This window comes from Athene cunicularia, assembly GCF_003259725.1.
Source record: "Athene cunicularia isolate RWA chromosome 1 unlocalized genomic scaffold, athCun1 chr1_part1, whole genome shotgun sequence".
Taxonomy (NCBI): Eukaryota; Metazoa; Chordata; class Aves; order Strigiformes; family Strigidae; genus Athene; species Athene cunicularia.
Window position 1 is genome coordinate 32,962,156 of NW_020799091.1, and position 20,265 is coordinate 32,982,420.

The 20,265-nt window shown below is 40.6% G+C and overlaps 1 long non-coding RNA gene across 1 annotated transcript; it reads right to left on the reverse strand.

Moving 5' to 3' along the window:
• Positions 1–426: 426 nt before the first annotated feature.
• On the reverse strand, positions 427–15,368 carry LOC113480590. The gene is made up of 3 exons (XR_003398491.1): positions 15,358–15,368; positions 15,252–15,259; positions 427–591 (listed from the first exon to the last, which is right to left on the reverse strand). It is a non-coding gene; the product is annotated as an uncharacterized LOC113480590 (long non-coding RNA).
• Between the last annotated feature and the right edge of the window lie 4,897 nt (positions 15,369–20,265).

A 20,265-nucleotide genomic window follows, 5' to 3' on the forward strand; every position in this document is an offset into this window, starting at 1 on the left:
GGAGGGGCTGGTGGGGAATGTGAAGATCAAGGACAGCACTGAGTGCAGTGGCAGTGAAATGGTGGAGCTCAAGACCCTTAAGGCAACAAGGAGGGTGCACAACAAGCTCTCTACCCTGGACTTCAGAAGAGCTGACTTTGGCCTCTTAAGGGATCTGCTTGGCAGAGTAGCATGGGATAAAGCCCTGGAGGGAAGAGGGGCCCAAGAAAGCTGGTTAATATTCAAGGATCATCTCTTCCAAGCTGAGGAGCGATGTATCCCAACAAAGAGGAAGTCAAGTAAAAACTCCAGGAGGCCTGCATGGATGAACAAGGAGATTCTGGACCAACACAGACACAAAGAGGAAGCCTACAGAAGATGAAAACAAAACCAGATATCCTGGAAGAAATAGAGAAAATGTCACAGAATCAAAGAATCAGACAATCATTCAGGTTGGATCACTGTGATCATCGAGTCCAACCATCAGCCCTACTCTACAAAGTTCTCCCCTACACCATATCCCCCGACATCTCATCTAAACCACCCTTCAACACATCCAGGAACGGGGGCTCCACCACCTCCCTGGGCAGCCTATTCCACTGTCTGGCCACTCTTTTTGTGAAAATTTTTTCCTAGTGTCCAGTCTAAACCTCTCCTGTTGCAGTTTAAAGCCATTCCCCCTTGTTCTGTCACTAATCACCTGTGAGAAGAGACCAGCACCAACCTCTCTACAATGTCCTTTCAGGTAGCTGTAGAGAGTGATGAGGTGTCCTCTCAGCCTTCTCCTCTTCAAACTGAACAGCCCCAGCTCCTTCAATCCCTCCTCACAGGATTTGTTCACCAGGCCCTTCGCCAGCTTCATTGCCCTCCTCTGCACTCGCTCCAGCACCTCGATATCTCATATTGAGGTGCCTAAAACTGGACACAATACTCAAGATGTAGCCTCACCAGTGCAGAGTACAGGGGGACTGTCATCTGCCTACTCCTGCTGGTCACACTGTTTCTAATACACGCCAGGATGCTGTTGGCTTTCTTGGCCACCTGGGCACACTGCTGGCTCATGTTCAGCTGCTTGTCAATTAGAACCCCCAGATCCTTCTCTTCCAGACAGCTCTCCAGCCACACCTCCCCAAGCCTGTAGCCATGCAGGGGGTTGTTGTGGCCCAAGTGCAGGACCTGGCACTTGGCCTTGTTGAAGCTCAACCCCTTAATGTTGGCCCACCGATCCAGTCTATCCAAGTCTCCAAGTCTCTCTGTAGAGTCTCCCTATCCTCATGCAGATTGACACTCCCGCTTAACTTGGTGTCATCTGTGAATTTACTGATGTTACACTCTATGTCCTTATCAAGATCATCAGTAAAGATGTTGAACAGAAATGGTCCCAACACTGAGCCCTGAGGAACATCACTTGTGACCGGCTGCCAGCTGGATTGAGCTCCACTGACCACCACTCTCTTGGACCATCCATCCATCCATCCATCCATCCATCCATCCATCCATCCATCCATCCAGTGCTTGACCCAGCAGATTGTACATTCTTCCAGGCCATGAGCAGCCAGTTTTCTATGAGAATTCTATGGGGAGATGTGTCAAATGGTTTTCGAAAGTCCAGGTAGACATTATCCACTGCTTTTCCCTCATTCAACAGTCAGATCATCTTGTCATAGAAGGAGATCAGGTTTGTCAGGCAGGACCTGCCTTTCATATACCCATGTTGAATAGGCCTGATCTGAGCAACCAGGAATCAGGTTAGGAAAGCCAAAGCCCTGATAAAATTAAATCTGACCAGGGACATCAAGGGCAACAAAAAAAGCGCTTCTATCTGTACATCAGAGGTAAAAGAAAGACCAAGAAAAATTTAGGGCCTCTCCCAAAATAAATGGGAGACCCGGTTATCTGAGATATGGAGAAGGCTGAGGTACTCAATGACTTTTTTGCCTCAGTCTTCACTGGCAAGTACTTCTGCCACACTGCCTAAGTCACAGAAGGCAAAGGCAGGGACTGGGAGAATGAAGAACTGCCCACTGCAGGAGAAGATCAGGTTAAAGACCATCTAAGGAATATGAAGGTGCAAATGTCTATGGGACCTGGTGAGATGCGTCTGTGGGTCCTGAGGGAACGGGCACATGAAGTGGTTAAGCCACTATCCATCATATTTGAGAAGTCATGGTAGTCCAGTGAAGTTGCTGATGATGGGAAAAGGGGGAATATAACCCTCATTTTAAAATGGGGAAAAAGAAGACCTAGGGAACTACAGGACATTCAGTCTCACCTCTGTGGCCAGCAAGGTCATTGAGCAGATACTCCTGGAAACTACGATAGGGCACCTGGAAAATAAGGAGGTGGTTTGTGACAGCCAATATGGCTTCACTAATGGCAAATCATGCCTGATAAATTTGGTGGACTTCTATGATGGGGTTACAGTGCTGATGTGTAAGGGAAGGCAACTGATGTCATCTGTGTGGACTTGTGCAAGACATTTGACTCTGTCCTGCATGACATCCTTATCTCTAAATTGGTGAGACATAGGTCTGATGGATGGACAATTTGGTGGATAGGGAATTGGCTGGATGGTCACACTCAAAGAGTTGCAAGCGACATCTCGAAATCCAAGTGGAGAGTGGTGACAAGTGGAGTTCCCCAGGGGTTGGTATCAGGACAGATTCTGTTCAATGTCTTTGTCAATGACTTGAACAGTAGAACTGAGTGCACCCTCAGCAAGTTTGCTGATCACACCAATATGAGTGGTGTAGCTGACTCGCAGAGGGACCTTGACAGGCTGGAGAGGTGAGCCTGTGCGAACCTCATGAAGTTCAACAAGGCCAAGTGCAAGTTTCTGCACATGGGTTGAGATAATCCCAAGCACAAATACAGGCTGGGCAATGAGTGGATTGAGAGCAGCCCTGAGGAGAAGGATTTAGGAGTATTGGTGGATGGAAAACTGACTATGAGCCAGCAATGTGCACTCATCAGCCCAGAGAACCAGTTACACCCTGGCTTCATGAAGAGAAGTGTAGCCAGCAGGTTGAGGAAGGTGATTCTCCCCATCTACTTCGCTCTCATGAGACCCCACCTTCATTGCTGTGTCCAGGTCTGGGGCCTTCAGTGTAAGGAAAACATAGGACTGCTCAAGCAGGTCCAGAGGAGCACCACAGGCGTGATCAGGGAACTGGAGGTCCTCCCTTATAAGCACAGGCTAAGAGAATTGAGGTTGTTCATCTTGGAGAAGAGAAAGATCCAGGGAGATCTTATAGTGGCCTTCCAGTACCTAAAGGGGGCCTACAGGAAAGATGGAGAGGGACTTTTTATCAGGGATTGTAATGATAAGATGAGGGTAATGGTTTTAAAATGAAAGATTATATATTTAGATTAGTTATAAGGAATAAAATGTTTACTGTGAGGATTTATGAGACACTGGATCAGGTTGCCCGAAGAGGTTGTGGATGTCCCCTCCCTGGCAGTGTTCAAGGCCAGGTTGGACGGGGATTTGAGCACCCTGCTCTAGTGAAAGGTGTCCCTGCCCATGGCAGGGGGGGTGGAACTGGATGATATTTAAGGTCCCTTCAAATCCAAATCATTTTATGATTCTACGATTCTGTGTTTCAAAATAAATTCCTCTGCCATTTGATTCCTTTAATTGTTAAAAACCACTTATTACTAATCTAAAATTGTCTAGTTTCATTTTCCTAGCCAGTGGAGGATGTTTTGTCATTGTTTGCTAGTCAGGAATCTTTTCCTGGCATACACAGTAATCAAATGAACACATAACCTTTCCCATGTATATTAACAGGTCTGAGCACAAGCCTCTATAAAAACTAAGATTTTCCAGGTCTCAGGTAGCAATTTTGGATCTTCACTGAATATTTCCAATTTGTAAACATCCTCTTTTGCAGACCACAGGCTTTTGTTACTAATTTATTAACATTATTAATGAGTTTGTACATGGGAATAAACAGTTTGTGCTTACCAACAGTATTATTTTTTTATTTCTGAATGTGATTCCTGCTTGGCTTTTTACATATTCCCCCATAACAGTCACTCATGTTTGGAACATCATCTTTTTATCACTTCAGAGACAACACTTTTTCTATTACTATTCCCCCTTCCTGCAACTCTGACCTGAATTCCATTTTCACAGATGCTTGTCCTTAAATTTGGATGTTTTAGAAGGCATGATGCTCAGACGATCTAATCTTGCTAAATGAACGTCATTACTCTGTAGAACTGACCTGTCCTTATACTAATTTACCACTTCACTGATTTTGTGTAATCTAGAGACCTTACCAGCAATGATATTTTCTTCCAGATCATTGAAAAAATATTGAATAGTATGGAGCCAAGAATAGACTGTGGTGGGATATGACTAAAACCATTCTTATTAGATGATGATTAGCAGTTAACAATTAGCTTTGCTATCAGCCAGTTTTAATTCATTGAATATATACCGCATCTATTTTTTTTTTTTAAATAGAGCCAATTTTTTGATCAGAATGTGGTGAACTACTTGGTGACAGTATGTACTCAGAGATAACTTTTTCAGCCATATTTGTAATCTCAACAAGACGTAGTCCTTATCAACAAGATCTGTTTCCCATTAAGCCCTACTGATTAGCATGAATGTTATTGCAATTTCTTTTTTCATCTTGTGTGTACAGTGAACCTAAAACTCCACCCCTCTATTAATGTTCCCAAGTACCAATTGGTGGGCAATAATGTCTCTGCTCCAAGAAACTGATTCTAGGTTGAGATCACATCCCTCCTTGGGTGAGCTTGCAGTGATGAAGTGGCATGCATGAAGTGGTAGTGATGAAGACATGGCATACAGTTTCAGGGGGGAAATAGAGTGTGAGAGGAGGTAGGAACTGAGGAAAAGGGTAGACAGCACTCTGTCTTGTGTTTTTATGTTCATTTTACTCCTTGGTGTACTTGGGTTTTTTTAATTATTGTTGTGGTTTTGGTCATTGTTATGTTTTCCCTGTTAAATGTTTTGTGGTTCTCGATGTTCTAAAACTGGGACATCCATGACTTTTCAGCATTTTTTTCACTGCTTTTCTTAATAGCACATGAGAGTAGGTGCATCTGTACATGTGAATAGTAACTAATGTATACATGATTGTATTTTTTTGTATTTTTTTTTTTCTTGAGCTATTGTCAGCTATATCATAGAGCTTTCATAGTTACTGTGCAGACTTTAGTGAAAAATTCCATGCTCTGCATTGTTTCAACACCTCCCCATCTCACCACTGCCATTCAGCACTGGGTATTACAGATTCCAATAGATTATTTTTTTTTTTTAGCACATAATCTACAAGAAAAGTTAATTACGATAGTATCTTAGAAATTTAGTATAGATGCTTTATAGTGGGCTCAGTACAAGCATTCTGTTTTAAAGGGTTTTGGCTTCCTGCATACTCCTAATATTCTAGCCCCAAATACCACCTCAAAATTAAATAAAATATTCCCCAGTGTCGGGGAATCCACCACTTTCCTGGGGAGATTATTCCTGTGGATGATTGTTCTTGCTGTGAAAAGATTTTCTTTTGAGTCCAGCTGGAATCTCCCTGGGAGTAACTTGTACCCATTAGGCCTCATCTTTTCCATGTGACTCCTTGTAAAAAGGAAGTTTCCGTCTTCTGTAGCCACACTTTAAATATTGGAATGTGGTGATAAGGTCTTTCCTAAGCCTTCTCTTCTCAAGGATGAACAAACCCTGTTCTCTCAGCCTTTCCTCATATGGCAGCCTTCCTAGGCCTTTGATCATCATCTATGTGGCCCTTCTCTGGACAATCTGCAACCTATACACATTTTTTGTATAGCAGGGACCAAAACTGAACAAGTATTCCAGGTGGGGCCTGACAGGCACTGAGTGGGATAATGTCTTCTTTATTTCTGCTGGTGATGCCCTTTCTGATGCAACCCAGCATCCTGTTGGCTTTCTCTGCTGCTGTAGCACACTGTTCACTCATAGTGAGCTTGCTGGCTACCAGGATGCCCAGGTCCCTTTGCACAGAGCTGTTCCCCAGCCAGGTATGTGCCTGTACTGACCTCCTGGATTATGTTTTTCCAGGTGCAAGACCTTACATTTGTCCTTGCTGAACTTGATAAGATTCTTGTTAGTCTCTTCCAAGGTGGTTCTCCCTTCCAAAGTGTACACTTCCCCACTCAGTTTGGCATCATGAGGAAACTTCAACCAGGTACACTTGATCCCATCATCCAGGTCACTTATGAAGATATTAAACAACATTGGGCCCAATATCAATTCCTGGGGAACCTCACTTGTGACAGGTTGCCAGTTTGACAAAGAGGTATTTACCACCACCCTCTGGGTGGGGCCTGTCAGCCAGTTCCCCACCCACCGCACAACCACTTGTCTAGACTGTGACCCATCAGTTTCTCTAGAAGGAGGCTGTGGGGAACCCTATCAAAAGCCTTGGAGAAATCCAGGTAGACAATGTTCATCACTCACCGTATATCAACCAAACAGGTTATTTTGCCAAAAAAGGCGATCAGGTTTGTTGAGCATGATTTGCCCTTAGTGAATCTGTGCTGATTTTTCCCAATGGCTTGCTTCATTTAGCTTGTGATAGCCCCCAGGAGGATTGATTTCAGAACTTTCCCAGGGATTGTAATGAAACTGATGGGCCTATAATTTCCTGGATCATTCTTTAAGCCGTTCTTATAGATGGGGATGATATTAGCCTTCTTCCAGTCTTTTGGGACTTCCTCTGATTTCCACATTTTCTTAAAGATTATGGAGAGCAGCCTCACAATGTCAGACAGCTCTCTTAACACCCTCAGGTGGGTAACATCAGGGCACATCGATTTGTAGGTGTCAAGCTCCTGTGGTAGTTCACATACCAACTCTTCCTTCACTGACATTATTTGTTAGTAAAGACAGAGATGAAGAAAATGTTGAGAACCTCTGTCTTTTCAGCATTGTTGGTGACTAATTCACCTCTCCTGTTTAACAGTGGGACAATATTTTTCCTCTGTTTCTGCTTGCTGTTTATGTATCTGAAGAACCCTTTCTTGTTGTTTCTGACATCTCTGGCCAATTTCAAATCAAGCTGAGCTTTTGCTTTTCTAACTGCATCCCTGCACGCCCTGGCAATGCCCTTGTAGTTCTCAGTAGGTATTCGTCCGCTTTTCTATCTCTGGTATGCTTTTCAGTACCAGAGCTTTGTCAGTAATTTTGATTGTTCCCCTTAGAGAAAGGAATGTATTATACTCTTTCCACATTTTCTCAAAATATTTGTCAGCATGCTGCTTAAGAGTCAAACTTTTCCACTTTCTACACTTTGCATTGAAAAGCTGGAGTGGAGAACACAGTTGGATGTTCAAATCTGCCTCTCATGCACACTGAAGGCAGCAGCAGACCGATTTCTCCACAGTATAAGGATGTGATTTATGTCTCTGCTCTGCTCCCTTGCACCAGTGCTCAGGCTGTGTCATGCTTTGCTCTCATGCAAACTGTAACATATATAAAACTCTCTGTTCTCATATTGTTAACTGATCTACTAGTCTACTTCTAGCTTGGGTGGAAGCAAATTAAAAAATAGAAGAAACCCATGAATGCGAATGTTTGCACATAGGTTTACTTTCCTTCCTACGAGCCTGATACAGAGTTAAAAATGTGGCAACCTGGCAGGAGGACAAGAATTTTTAGCACTGTTTAATTAAATTAAAGCAGGTCAGACATAAACATGAGGTGGCTGTCCTGCAAATTGTTATGCACATCAATAATTATGTAATTGTATATGAATATATGTCTGTGTGTGTATCAAACATAGGAGCTGCTTCACTGAAGCCAATGTGGATCTATTTGTGTGGTTAAGGTTCGGCTCTGCAGGTCCAGGGAGAAAGAATTATTCTGTATCTTTTATTGATGTGAACTAAGAGACATCTGTGTAATCTGAAAACAGCCTTTGGAAGAAAACCGAGATGATTCACTAGCCAGAATTGGATTTGGTTTTTACTTTTTTTTTTTTTTTTTTTCCTTCCCAACTCTCCCTCGCTTCCAAAGGAGTAGGAGTAATCTTAATTTGGTGCACTACAAGAAAGAATGTCTATAACCTGGACACAGAGGTCCTTGCCTGCTACTGGCAAGATAGATGCTGTAAGTTATTCATGGTTATGTAAAGAAAGAAATAGTTTTATTGAAAAGTAATCCCAATATAAGAGATTCTGGTTATGTTGCAAAAGGGAACTTTACTCCCTCTTATTGATAGGATGGTTCATGCTACTCCCCAAAGTATGGTTTCTTTTATGTTAATCAATAATTTTGCAAAAAACCCTACAATAAATCAAAAGCTAAAAATTAATCCTCCTCAGAGTTAAGCACTCTGGCTATAAGACTCAAGTTTTTTTTTTTTTTTTTTTTTTCAGAGCATTGCTTTCTTGCTTTCACAGTAGCTCAACTTTGTCAACAAGAGAGCTAGAAACTATTTATTTATGCAAAATACCCTACAGCCTTGAGCATACATGTCATACAGGGTTTCAACATTCTCAGATCAAAATCTTAAATAAAACTGTCTCACTTTTAGGGCAAGTTTTACAGTGAAAAACACTGCTGTCCTGTGGAGGTGATTGTGTGGTTTTACTTTCCTTTTGGTTTTCAGTGTTTGCTTCCTTCTCAAAAATATAATGAAGTTACATTTGTTTTACAATCAGCTATAAAAGTATATTATTACTGAATAGAAAGAACAATTCCTGAAATGAGAATTGCAAACTGTAAGTGGTAATGTTTGCTTTGAATTACAGTAATTCACTCATGGAAAAGAATTAATATCTGAGCTATATGCCAAATACTGATATTCCCCTTTGATAAACTAAATATTTGCCAGAAACAGCTGTAAAACCACATAAACACCACATGTTAATGCTTATAAATGATAATTCTTTGTTTACTAATCCAAAGACTGTTTTACTGTTTTTATAATGTATATCTAATATCTAATGCTCATTTAGGGGACTCGTCAATGACCATGTAATGCTAAAGTATATTTTGTATTTAATAATCAGGATTACAACAAAATCCATGAATTTAGCTTGTGTTTCAAACAAGAACCCAAGTTTCTTAATAGTCAAATGCAACTTTTTAAGTTCTGACAGCTCAAATAGTTCTTGCTGAGTTAAACTAATAATACAACTAGAATAAAGGCTAGACAGATATGTCTCTCAGGTTTTCAGACAAAGAAACATCATAGAAGAAAGCAGAGCACGTATATTGCAAATGTTTAACGGAGAAATACAAAAACATACAAAACATCTGGGTTTAGGTTGTTTTCAGAGACAATTCTAGGTCTTCAGTACTTTCATGTGTTCACTTTGTTATTCTTTTCCTCTTGAAGAGAGATACCACTTGTAAATGGTACCACTTTTTACACAAAAGGCTTCTTAAGGAATCAGTATTTGTCCATTTCCCAGTAAGGATTTGAAAAAAAAACCCCAACTAAATTATTCAGTGCTTCTGTAGAGCTGCAGTTACCATTGAGCTTTATTGAAAACAAAGAAATAAAGCACCTCTGAAAACGCGGTCTTACAATCTGAAGTTGGAAGCAAATCCTGAGGTATCCAAATTTCTTGGATACGTCTGACAGTTTTAGCCCATTATTTGAACCCTAATATTACAATATAAAAGAAAAAAGGGTTTTGGTGGTGATTTTTTTTTTGTTTGTTTGTTTGGTCATTTTTTTTTAATCTCCGTTTATCAGTTATATTGAAAGATTTAGAAACAAGGAAGCAAACAAATAAAGTGCCTGAAGATAGACTCCGAAGTTGTTTCCATTAACTTCAATGGGCTTTCATACAGTTTAGCACTTCTGAAAGTCAGACTGTTTCTTTAGTACAATATCATAGTTTTATGAGCCTAACTTCAGGATTGCATTTATGAATATCTTGTCCCAGATAATAAGTTTGCATTTTAAGATATTTCTGTAAGTTAAGGAAAAAAACCCCTAAGAAAATTAGCCAACACAGCTGTCTTATCAGGCAGCTAGGTTAATCTATCTTCTAAGGTAATGATGCCCTCAGAGGCAAACGTTTTGCCTACAGGAAAAATATTTTTCTTTAACAAAGGGTCAAATATGAGAATTTAGAAAACTGAAGATTTAGCAACAACTTTAGACATTTTTGTCTTTCCATCCTCTTAGTGCAACACGTTTCCGTTAACTCGAAAGGAGAATTAGGAGGCAGTGATGTTGCAAGTTTGAGATGCAGTCTAATTTCCACCATATGGTGTTTTTGTTTTTATCACCATCTTTGGAACAAAGGGTAGAACTTCTTAACTTGTTTGGTTTTATGCTAATTTTGCTGCTTTTTTTTTTCTTTTTTCTTTTTTTTTTTTTTTTCAGATGATCTAAATGGTTGACTTAAATCCCTTAAGTTTCATTACGTTTTTCCCCCCTTTTTTCTTTTTTTTTTTGAGAAGCTTTCACATATTCAACATTGCATAAAATACCCATTTGTAATTATGTTTAACCTTTGTAAAGCCTCTGGGTAAAGTCTATTCATTAATCTTTAACCTGACAAGCCTTGGGGGGGGTGTGGAATTGGCACAGCCATGTATTAAAGGCTGAGAGACCACAGACTAGAGGTACAAAAGGGGTAATTAAGAGGTAGTATGAAAGGAAATGGAACAAAGCTAAAGGGATAGGATCATATTATGGTACATGTCAGCCAGTAGTAAGGACAATGGAATGCAAATTCCTATAGACACAAATCAAAAAATAAATGAGGCAGTGCATTTTTCAAAACAAAACCAATTTAATGATCTCCTTTCTTAGTCAAGCACAGATAACCTTCCCTAAATTAGATCTCAAACATTGCATAATCATACAGCACAGGCATATGATTAGTTTTTAATAGTGTGCCCCTATTTATCTTTTGTTTGCTTGTTCTTAAGAAACATGCTGGCTTGCAGTAACCATAAAAGGCACGAATTAGTATGTCTCAATATGTCTCAGAAGAAAAAAACCTCACCTGGACAAATGTCATCCTGTAATTAAGGGACAAATTCTGCCCCTGGCCACCAGGCTGTGAGGAACACCTGGCTGCTGGGCAGCTGCTCTGTGCTGATCCCAGCTCTCTACGGTCTCACAGCACAGATGATCATCAAGGTGGCTTGGAGGGTCTGAGATGTGTGACATCTATGGGAATGGAATCAGGGCCAGGATTCAAAATACTGTTTCTAATGAGGCTTTACGACTTTTCTAACATCTCGATATGGAGAGTACTTTGAAACCCTGGAGACTACTCTCCTTGCTGTCCTAAAGGACAAGGTCCTGTCATCTGACAGAACACCAAGACAGGTGTCTAATTTTAAGTTCATGAACCACAGTTAGACTCTTCATTTGATTAGATACTTACATTAGCACCTTTATCAGTCTGATCTCTTCTGACTAATCTCTAAATTGGTGACATTAAGTGGTGATTTTCCCCTAGTCTTCAGCAAAAATCCTCATCATTCATTTGTGATATTTAGACTTGGCTCCAGGGCCAGGGTTTCCTTTTCAGAAAATTTCATTTTATGCTTCTGTAAGCCTCCAGTGTATTGCTCAATAAAACAAGACTGTCATGCATTCATAAGCTGATAACATTATAACCAGTAAGTCCCACACTGGGGCAGGATGGAGTAGGACACAAAACCCAGCATTAACAACTTTTGGATTTTTATATCCACTTTCACAGCAAGTGATGACTACTTTCCAGGCAGGTAAAGCTGCTTTTATCAAGAGGTTACATGATGAAACCTTAGTTTTCATCAGAAATAAATTTTTAAAAGTGCTATCTCTAGTTTTGTCTGGAACTTCCATGCCAGCAATCTTTGGCCTTTCTGTTCTCATAGAAGTGCAGCAGCTGTTCAGAAGATGAAGCATGGTCTTCTGTACCTCTGCCCCTGTGCATGGAAGGAAAAGTCCCTATGATCTCCAGTGTACTGGAGTTGCAGTTTTGACAGTCCTTGCTTGAGGAAGGTCCACACTTACATTCAGTGAGGTATAGACCTGTTAGAAATCAATCCTATATCTGAATATATCTGTGACTTATGAACATTTCAAAGCGAATGTATTAGAGGAATTTTATTTTAAAACCCCAAGGAAGAAAAAATATTTTTACTCTTAAAGGGAGTATGTCCATGCTGTACATCTCAATGTGTTTATTTAGCTTATCACGTGGCTATGGGAAAGTAGAAAGTTTAGGTGATGGGGGAAAGAAGGAAATAGTGGTAATGGTGAAAAGAATGCATCTTAATTTGTCTTTCTCAAGGGCAAATACTAGATTTGCAAATATAATTAAAACTCCTTTTAAAAAATGCAACAGAAACATGAATAAGGTGGCAAAAGGAGACTTCATCAGTTTTGGAAGGTGTGGCACGACATACAGTGTGAAAGTAGTCAACATTGCACATAGAGTGCACAGAAAATTTAATAAATCAGACAGTCCAGTCTGAAAGTGGTGGCAAAAAATATAGGCTTAATGTTTTGGATTAATTTCTTTCTGCTTTACTGCTTGCACAAAACATGGCTAACTATAGTAAGTGGACAGAGGCATAAATACTACCTTTTCTGTTGATGGTCAAAATCATTTCTCTGTTCCTTAAATTAAGGTATAGGCTTTTTTAAGACCAGATCTTAATATTTTAAAGATCCAGATCTGAAATACATATTAGTGAGGCACTCTTATTAATGTGATAAGGTAGAATTACAGGAAAAAAGTGAGGAGAATCTGTACAGTCATTATTTTAAATTTCATTATGGGTGTAAACCTTATATATTGAGAAGTATGTAATTCTCTTGGTTTCTATGAAGTCCCAAGTTTGTTGAGTTTAGCTATATTTAAAGAGTTAAACCAGAATGAAACCCATTTAACAATGTAGAAAATCATGCCCTGGCTTTTGAAAGATCAGTGTAAATAGGAATAACCCTTCTTCTCATTTCTTCCCTTAACCCAGCACTTTTCATTCCTTAATGAGATAGAGAACATGTGTAGGTCCTACTTGTAGGATTTGCTTATCTTTCTCAGTCCTTCAGGGCTCCCAAGAGTAACTAAATCAAATCTAATCAAACAAATTCTTACTAAATTGAACAAATAACTAGGAGATACTAAAGCCAGCATAATGGATGCAACCAATACATGAACTCAGAATATAACTGTAAGACAATTATGAGAAAGAAAAATAGGTCAGAAAAATAAGGCAGAAAATGCTGGGTTTTTTAATGCTGTATTTATTAGCTGTCTGGGTCAGCTACTTTTTCTCTTTCTAATCATCTGTGTAAATAAGACTAGCAATGTCATATTCTTTCATTCCTGCACTATGCTGACAATTTTCATTGCTTAATGAGATCGAATGTTTCTAGGTTCTACATATGTACACTCATTCTCTTCAACCCTTCGGGGCATCTTCGTTCTCATGATGAAAAAAATCCTCAAAGAGTAATAAACAGTTTGTAGTGAATTCAGCAAATAAGTAAGATATGCATGCAGTGCTTTAAATTTTCAGTTATAACAAAATTACACTCAAAACCCACAGCATAAACCTCTGCTTGAGTTGCAGTATGGCATGAATCAGTGCACTGGTCATTTCCCCTGGAGTCTACAGTATTGGCTACTGTTGTATACAGAATACTGGATTTAATAGTGATTAACCCAGTGATAAATACTGTATTACCTTAAGCATGCATAGTCTTTTTAGACAATCCCATTGTTTATATTGATAAATGCTTATAGTGATGACTTTTAAAATGGATAATATGATGCAAAATATATCAATACTCTGTCCCCTCTGGCCTTTTCCCTCATTCATGCAAAGCAGTTTACACATAACTTCCTTATATTGATTATTTTGTCTTCCTTAAAGTAAAAGACTAAAACAAGAATCTTTTCAAGAGCCTAGGATAACATTCCCAAAATAAGCTTAATTTCAAGCCAACACTTTATTTGTTTGGAGTGGAAGAGAAACAGAAGGGGAAAAATTAAGACCCCAAAGCAGACAAAAATAACACAGAATCCAGTCAAAAATCCAGGAGCAGTGAGATGGGATCATTCAGCGTTGAACATTCCTTTCTGGATAGGCATAATCCTTAGGAGAAAGGAGGCCTGAACAAATGCACAAAGAAATCACTGTCTGTAAGACATGAATATCATCATCATGGGAATGCTGATACTGGGATTGGAGGGAGAAGCAAATGCTGTCTATGTTGGCCTTAATCTAGCAGAGTAAACAAAATCTCTTATGAATCACATAAAACATGAATAATAGATTCACCTTTTCACTTCTAAATATTAATTCCTCGAAAGTCTCTGTAACATTGTTAAATGCATTTAGGTCATTTTTGGCAGGAACAAATACTTCCTACCTTTGTGTTATCCGTTGTAACCTGCATATTATTACATTTTTAGGTTTCTTAAACACTATCATCAAAAGCTGACTGGGTAATTTGAACCTATCTAGAACATGAACGTCTTTGTGCTGTCCTTAGTCTACCTTTGTGATTTTCCTTTTCAATAATTTTTATTCATGTGGATCAGTTAAATACATGAAAAAGGAATGATTTGTCTCTGATGATCCTGATTAAGTTAATGCATATTTCATTATCACATTTTATATGTATGTTTTAAAGTCGTTTTACCCACTCACATGCTTAATGACTGTGACTCCTAGATCTTGACCTAACTCCTTACTCTGGATTTGCCTCCCTCTGCTCAGTTTAACAAGGTGATGTGGAGTTCTGACATCTCCTTATTAAGTTGCTGCCAATTTCAGCTTTACATGGCCATGTGTGATCTACTGTCCTGCCCTATCACTGCTTTCACCCCTCCTGTTTTTCTTCTGTCACTGTCAACCACATCATCACACTCCTGATCACTCAGCTCCATAAATAACCCATTCATTCCCTTTAACCATTCCTTCTCTGTGGATTTGTACAGGTGCACTACTTGCATGTCCTCTGTCTTCATTCATAGCATTTTCAGAATATGGATTCAATTATTTCTACCTTTAGGAATTTAAGAGTTGGACATCTAAGCCTGATCTAGTCACTCTTTTTATAATTACTGAGAAAAAAAATGCACATGCAGAAATTGATTCTCATCATCTGTCTTAAACATCTAATTTAGGTCGAGATGAATTAACCCCAGGTAGTATCTATTAGTCTCCATATACTTACAGGGAGTGTTAAGTGATCTTTTCAGACATGGAAATCTCAAATGTCTAGATTTAGAGCATATGCCTCCTAATACTGTTGAATTTTTTGCTCAGTAAATTGCTGTCCAACTTTATTTACTACTATGCTAAGTCAGAGATTGCTTTGCTACAAGTAATGGTAAATATGTGTGCTGGATTAGCAAAAGTGTTACTGTCCCACCTCAGCTCAACAGCACCCTTTCTGTAACTATGGGATGATCTTTCTCTTTGTTAGATCTCTTGCTACAATGCACCCTCTGATTTTGGCTCCTTGATTGTAACTGAGTCGCAATTATGTGTTGCTATGGCTGTGGGTGGCAACATGATTTCAGGTAGGTGGAAGCCATAGCCAGTCAATAATATCTTTCATCTTCTGGCTTACTCTGGACCTTTGACATCTGAGCAGCTATGCTTTGTCAGATCAGACTCTGCATGGCTGCCATCAGGCAAATGTTTTGCTGTTTACCACTGATAAATTAGAGCAAGTTATAATGCCCATTAATATTAACATAACCTAATAAAATTGTAAACATTTCCGGACAGAGGTGTGGCCAGGGATGTGGACTGAAAACTGACTAAACTACCCGGTTCAAAGGTCACTGACATGAAGTCCAGCTGGCAGGTATTGTGTCCCAACATCAAACACTGATTCTGATACTGTTTAACATCTTCATTAATGACATGGATGATGGGACCAAGTACACTGCCAGGAAGTCTGGAGAGGGCACAAAGCTGTGAGGAATGGATAGTAGCCAATACGGTTGTGCTGCTATTCAGAGGGACCTTCACAGCCTGGAGAAATGGGCAGATGAGAACATTATGGAGTTCAACAAAGGGAAAGTCCTGCATCTGGGGAGGAAAAACTCCATGCACCAATATATATGCTGTGGGCCCACAGACTGGAGAGCAGCTTTGCAGAAAAGGGCCTGGGTATCCCACGAGCCAACAATGTGCCCTTGCAGCGAAGGAGGCCAACAGCCAGGCAGCCAACAGCCAGAACACCAACAGCTGCATTAGGAGTGTTGCCAGCAAATCAAGGGTGATGAGTCTTCCCCTCTACTCAGCCCTGGTGAGACACATCTGAAATGCTGAGTCCATTCTGAGTCTCCCCAGTACAAAAGAGATAAGGATATACTGTGGACAGTCAAGGGAAGGGCTACTGAGGTCATTAAGAGAATCTGCAATATGAGGAGAGGCTGAGAGAGTTGGAACTGAGCAGCCTGGAGATGAGAAGGCTCAGGGGCATCTTATCCATGTGTATAAATACCTGATGGAGGGAATGAAGGCAGAATCAGACTTCTTAGTGGTACACAGTGACCTGACAAGAGGCAGTGAGCAGAAATCAAAACACATGAAATTCCTTCTGAACACAAGAAAACATTTTACTCACTGTGACAGTGTTCAAGCACTGGTATGTGTTGCCCAGAGAGGTTGTATAGTCTCCATCTATGGGGATGTTCAAAACCTCATTAGATGTGGTCCTGGGCAACCTGCTCTAGCTGATCCTTCTTTCAGTGTGGTGGATGTTGGACTAGATCATCTGCAGAGGTCCCTGACAACCTCAACCACCTTGTCATTTTGCAAAATAACAATAGGATTTATTAACATTCAGTGTAATAATCCTAATATCTCAGTTGCCCATGGGGTAACAGGCCATAAAGTTCTCATATGCCAGTGCTATATGGACATTTGATTTTTGTTGCAATTCAGATAATTACAAGGTGCCTGAAGTGGTGGTGTTAGAGCAAGTGCCACAGATAACAACAGGATGGTTTATGCAATACTACTTAGAATACTTTCACTATTTTAATTCTTTGATATAGAAGATATTAACAGTGTTATTGATTCACATACTATTTTGAATTGAGGCTCATGTCTGCTGTCACAAGAGAAATGGGCATATGGGATTTATAGTTCATAATAATGGTGTGGAAATATGTCTATTTCTTTAAGGTGGTCATGTCTTATTCAGAACATGTTACTGTGAGGAGGCATAGGTGATAGTCTGGACAAAACTTAGTCTACGTTTTTTCTAGTATAGCAGAATTGAACTTTTTACTGAGTTTGCCTGTTTATAAGATTGGAACATAAAAGTTGACAACGCAGTATAAGCAAATGCATGACTGGTATTGTTAAGAAACACCGGCCTCAGCTGTGGCACAGGAGTTTTTTACTGGCACGCTGCTGGGTGTCATTAGGGGATCCTTAGGGATTTTTTTTTTTTTTACTGGCACACTGCAGGGTGTCATTAAGGGATCCTTAGGGATCATACCTAAGGATTGGGTTTTGATCATACTCTTGAATTTATTATTCCCCCCTCACCGGCCTTTTATTTGTAATATAGATATAGCTAGAGTAATGAAGCAAGGGTTGTTCTTTCTGGACTAATCCACGGAGGCTGTTGCAAAATCATTCAAACCCCTCATGACAGCCTTGATGTTTATGATTAATCATGACCAAAGAAAATATTATATATGCTTAAGTACAAGGTCACTTTGAAATCAGATCTATACATACTGATAGTCTGTGACTTAATGCTCCTGGCCTTATGACCCTCACCTTTCCCCTCTTTGCTTTCTGACTACTTACATTGTTTCACAAATTAGATCCTGACTCCTTGACTGACTCTTCTCTGTCCTTGGACAATGTCAGTGTTTGGTGCTACTGAGTACTGTTATCTTACAAAGAAATAGAAATGAGAATATCAGATGTGTACGGTCTATGACATGCAACTGGAGTTTAGATTCTGTCTGGGAGAGGGTTCATGAGCTTTCTCTTTTTTAATGCTCTTTTGGCCTGGTCTGTGAATCTTTATTCATGTCTGAAGTGGCCTTACCTGTGCAAGAACAGAGTTGTAGCACACAAAGTTACAAGTCAAGTGATTTAAGAAGATCTGTTGCTAATCAATAGTTTTATGTTATTTAAATGTGAAGTGCAATTAAAGTAAAGATTTACCTTTGAGTCTTCTGTTCTCATTTTTTCCAATGGTGGGTGGTGAGACCTAACAAGATTTCTCCTTCTCATCCATCAAATTGACCTCTTTGCTAATTAACGCGAGTGTGAGAATCTACAGAACTTGTAGCTAATGAGGATGTTTCTTTTATTGGTGTATGTGAAAGCATTCACAGCATTAAAGCATCATTCCAGATGAACTTAGGTGAATCTTTGCCAGAAAAATTCCTCCTAAACGAATAGTTTAGAACAGTATCATAAAATTATATCCCCACTTCTACAATCATCTGCAGCCTCATACCTCACTGCATTTAAAAAACTTCATGTTGCTGTACTCTTGGACTTGACTGAGGACAGTACATATGCCAGATTCATCCTATGTAATTCAGGTACATAACTAAGAAAACTAAGTCAGGAAAATGGTGTCTTATGCTCTGTCTGTGAACAACAGACAGAGGCGGACACTTCTAGAAGTGAGGTGGACACTTCTAGAGTGAATCCAGACTTTAGGTGTACAAAATCACCCTCTGGCATGGCTTGTTCTCTTTATATAATAGAAATCAAGGTTAGGGTGAAAATGAAGGGCCTGCTTCAACTTTACATGGACACCACAAGAGTTGTGTACTTAATAGGCCAGTGGAGCTTATCCTCAGCTCCTTTTAACATCCCAGCTGCTGTGTAGTTACAGATGTTGGGAACAGCTCTCCATTGTTCATCAGCTAACAATGTTGACTTGCAAGGGGGAGCATTCCATGACGTCCTAATGGAGATAATGCATCCTAAAGTGACAGTGACTAGCCATGAATGAACTGCTCCCACATCTCTTTATATCTTCTTGTGATATTTGACAGCTCCTAGTGCAAAACAGCTTAATCTCATACAGTTGATTTATATCACAAGAAAATACAAAATCACAAAATTACAGAATCATTTTGGTTGGAAAAGACCTTGAAGATCATCCAGTCCAACAATTAACCTAACATTGACAGTTTCCCAACTACACCATATCCCTCAGCGCTATGTCAAGATGACTCTTAAACACCTCCAGGGATGGGGACTCCACCACCTCCCTGGGCAGCCCATTCCAACACCTGACAACCCGTTCTGTAAAGAAATGCTTCCTAATATCCAGTCTAAACCTTCCCTGGCACAACTCGAGGCCCTTCCCACTTGTTACAGGGAGCTGTAGAGAGCAATGAGGTCTCCCCTCAGCCTCCTCTTCTCCAGACTAAACACCCCCAGTTCCCTCAGCCGCTCCCCGTACGACCTGTGCTCCAGACCCTGCACCAGCTTCGTTGCCCTTCTCTGGACACGCTCGAGTCATTCAATGTCCTTTTTGTAGTGAGGGGCCCAAAACTGAACACAGGAATCGAGGGGCGGCCTCACCAGTGCTGAGGACAGGGGTCAGATCCCTTCCCTGTCCCTGCTGGCCACGCTATTGCTGACACAAGCCAGGATGCCATTGGCCTCCTTGGCCACCTGGGCACGCTGCTGGCTCCTGTTCAGCCGGCTGTCAATCAACCCCCCCAGGTCCCTCTAACTGGCAGCTCTCCAGCCACTCCTCCCCAAGCCTGTAGCGCTGCTGGGGGTTGTTGTGGCTCAAGGGCAGCCCCCGGCATTTGGCCTTATGGAAACTCCTCCAGTTGGCCTCAGCCCATGGCTCCAGCCTGTCCAGGTCTCTCTGCAGAGCCTCCCTACCCTCGAGCAGATCAACACTCCCACCCAACTTGGGGTCATCTGCAAACTGACTGAGGGTGCACTCGATCCCCTTGTCTAGATCATCAGTAAAGATGTTAAACAGGAGTGGCCCCAACACTGAGCCCTGGGGGACACCACTCGTGACTGGCCGCCAACTGGATTTAACTCTGTTCACCACAACTCTTTGGGCCCGGCCATCCAGACAGTCCTCTGTTCACAAAGAGGAGATCCAGCAGGGCACCTTCTCTGGTCGATTCACTCACCAGCTGTGTCAGGAAGTTATCTCCCACACATTCCAGGAATCTCTGGGACTGGTCCCACTCTGCTGTGTTGTATTTCCAGCAGATGTCTGGGAAGTTAAATGTCACAAGAACAAGGGCAATCAATGGTGTGGTTTCTCCTAAGTGCCTATGGAATATTTCATCCAACTCTCTGTCCTGGGTGGGTGGCCTATA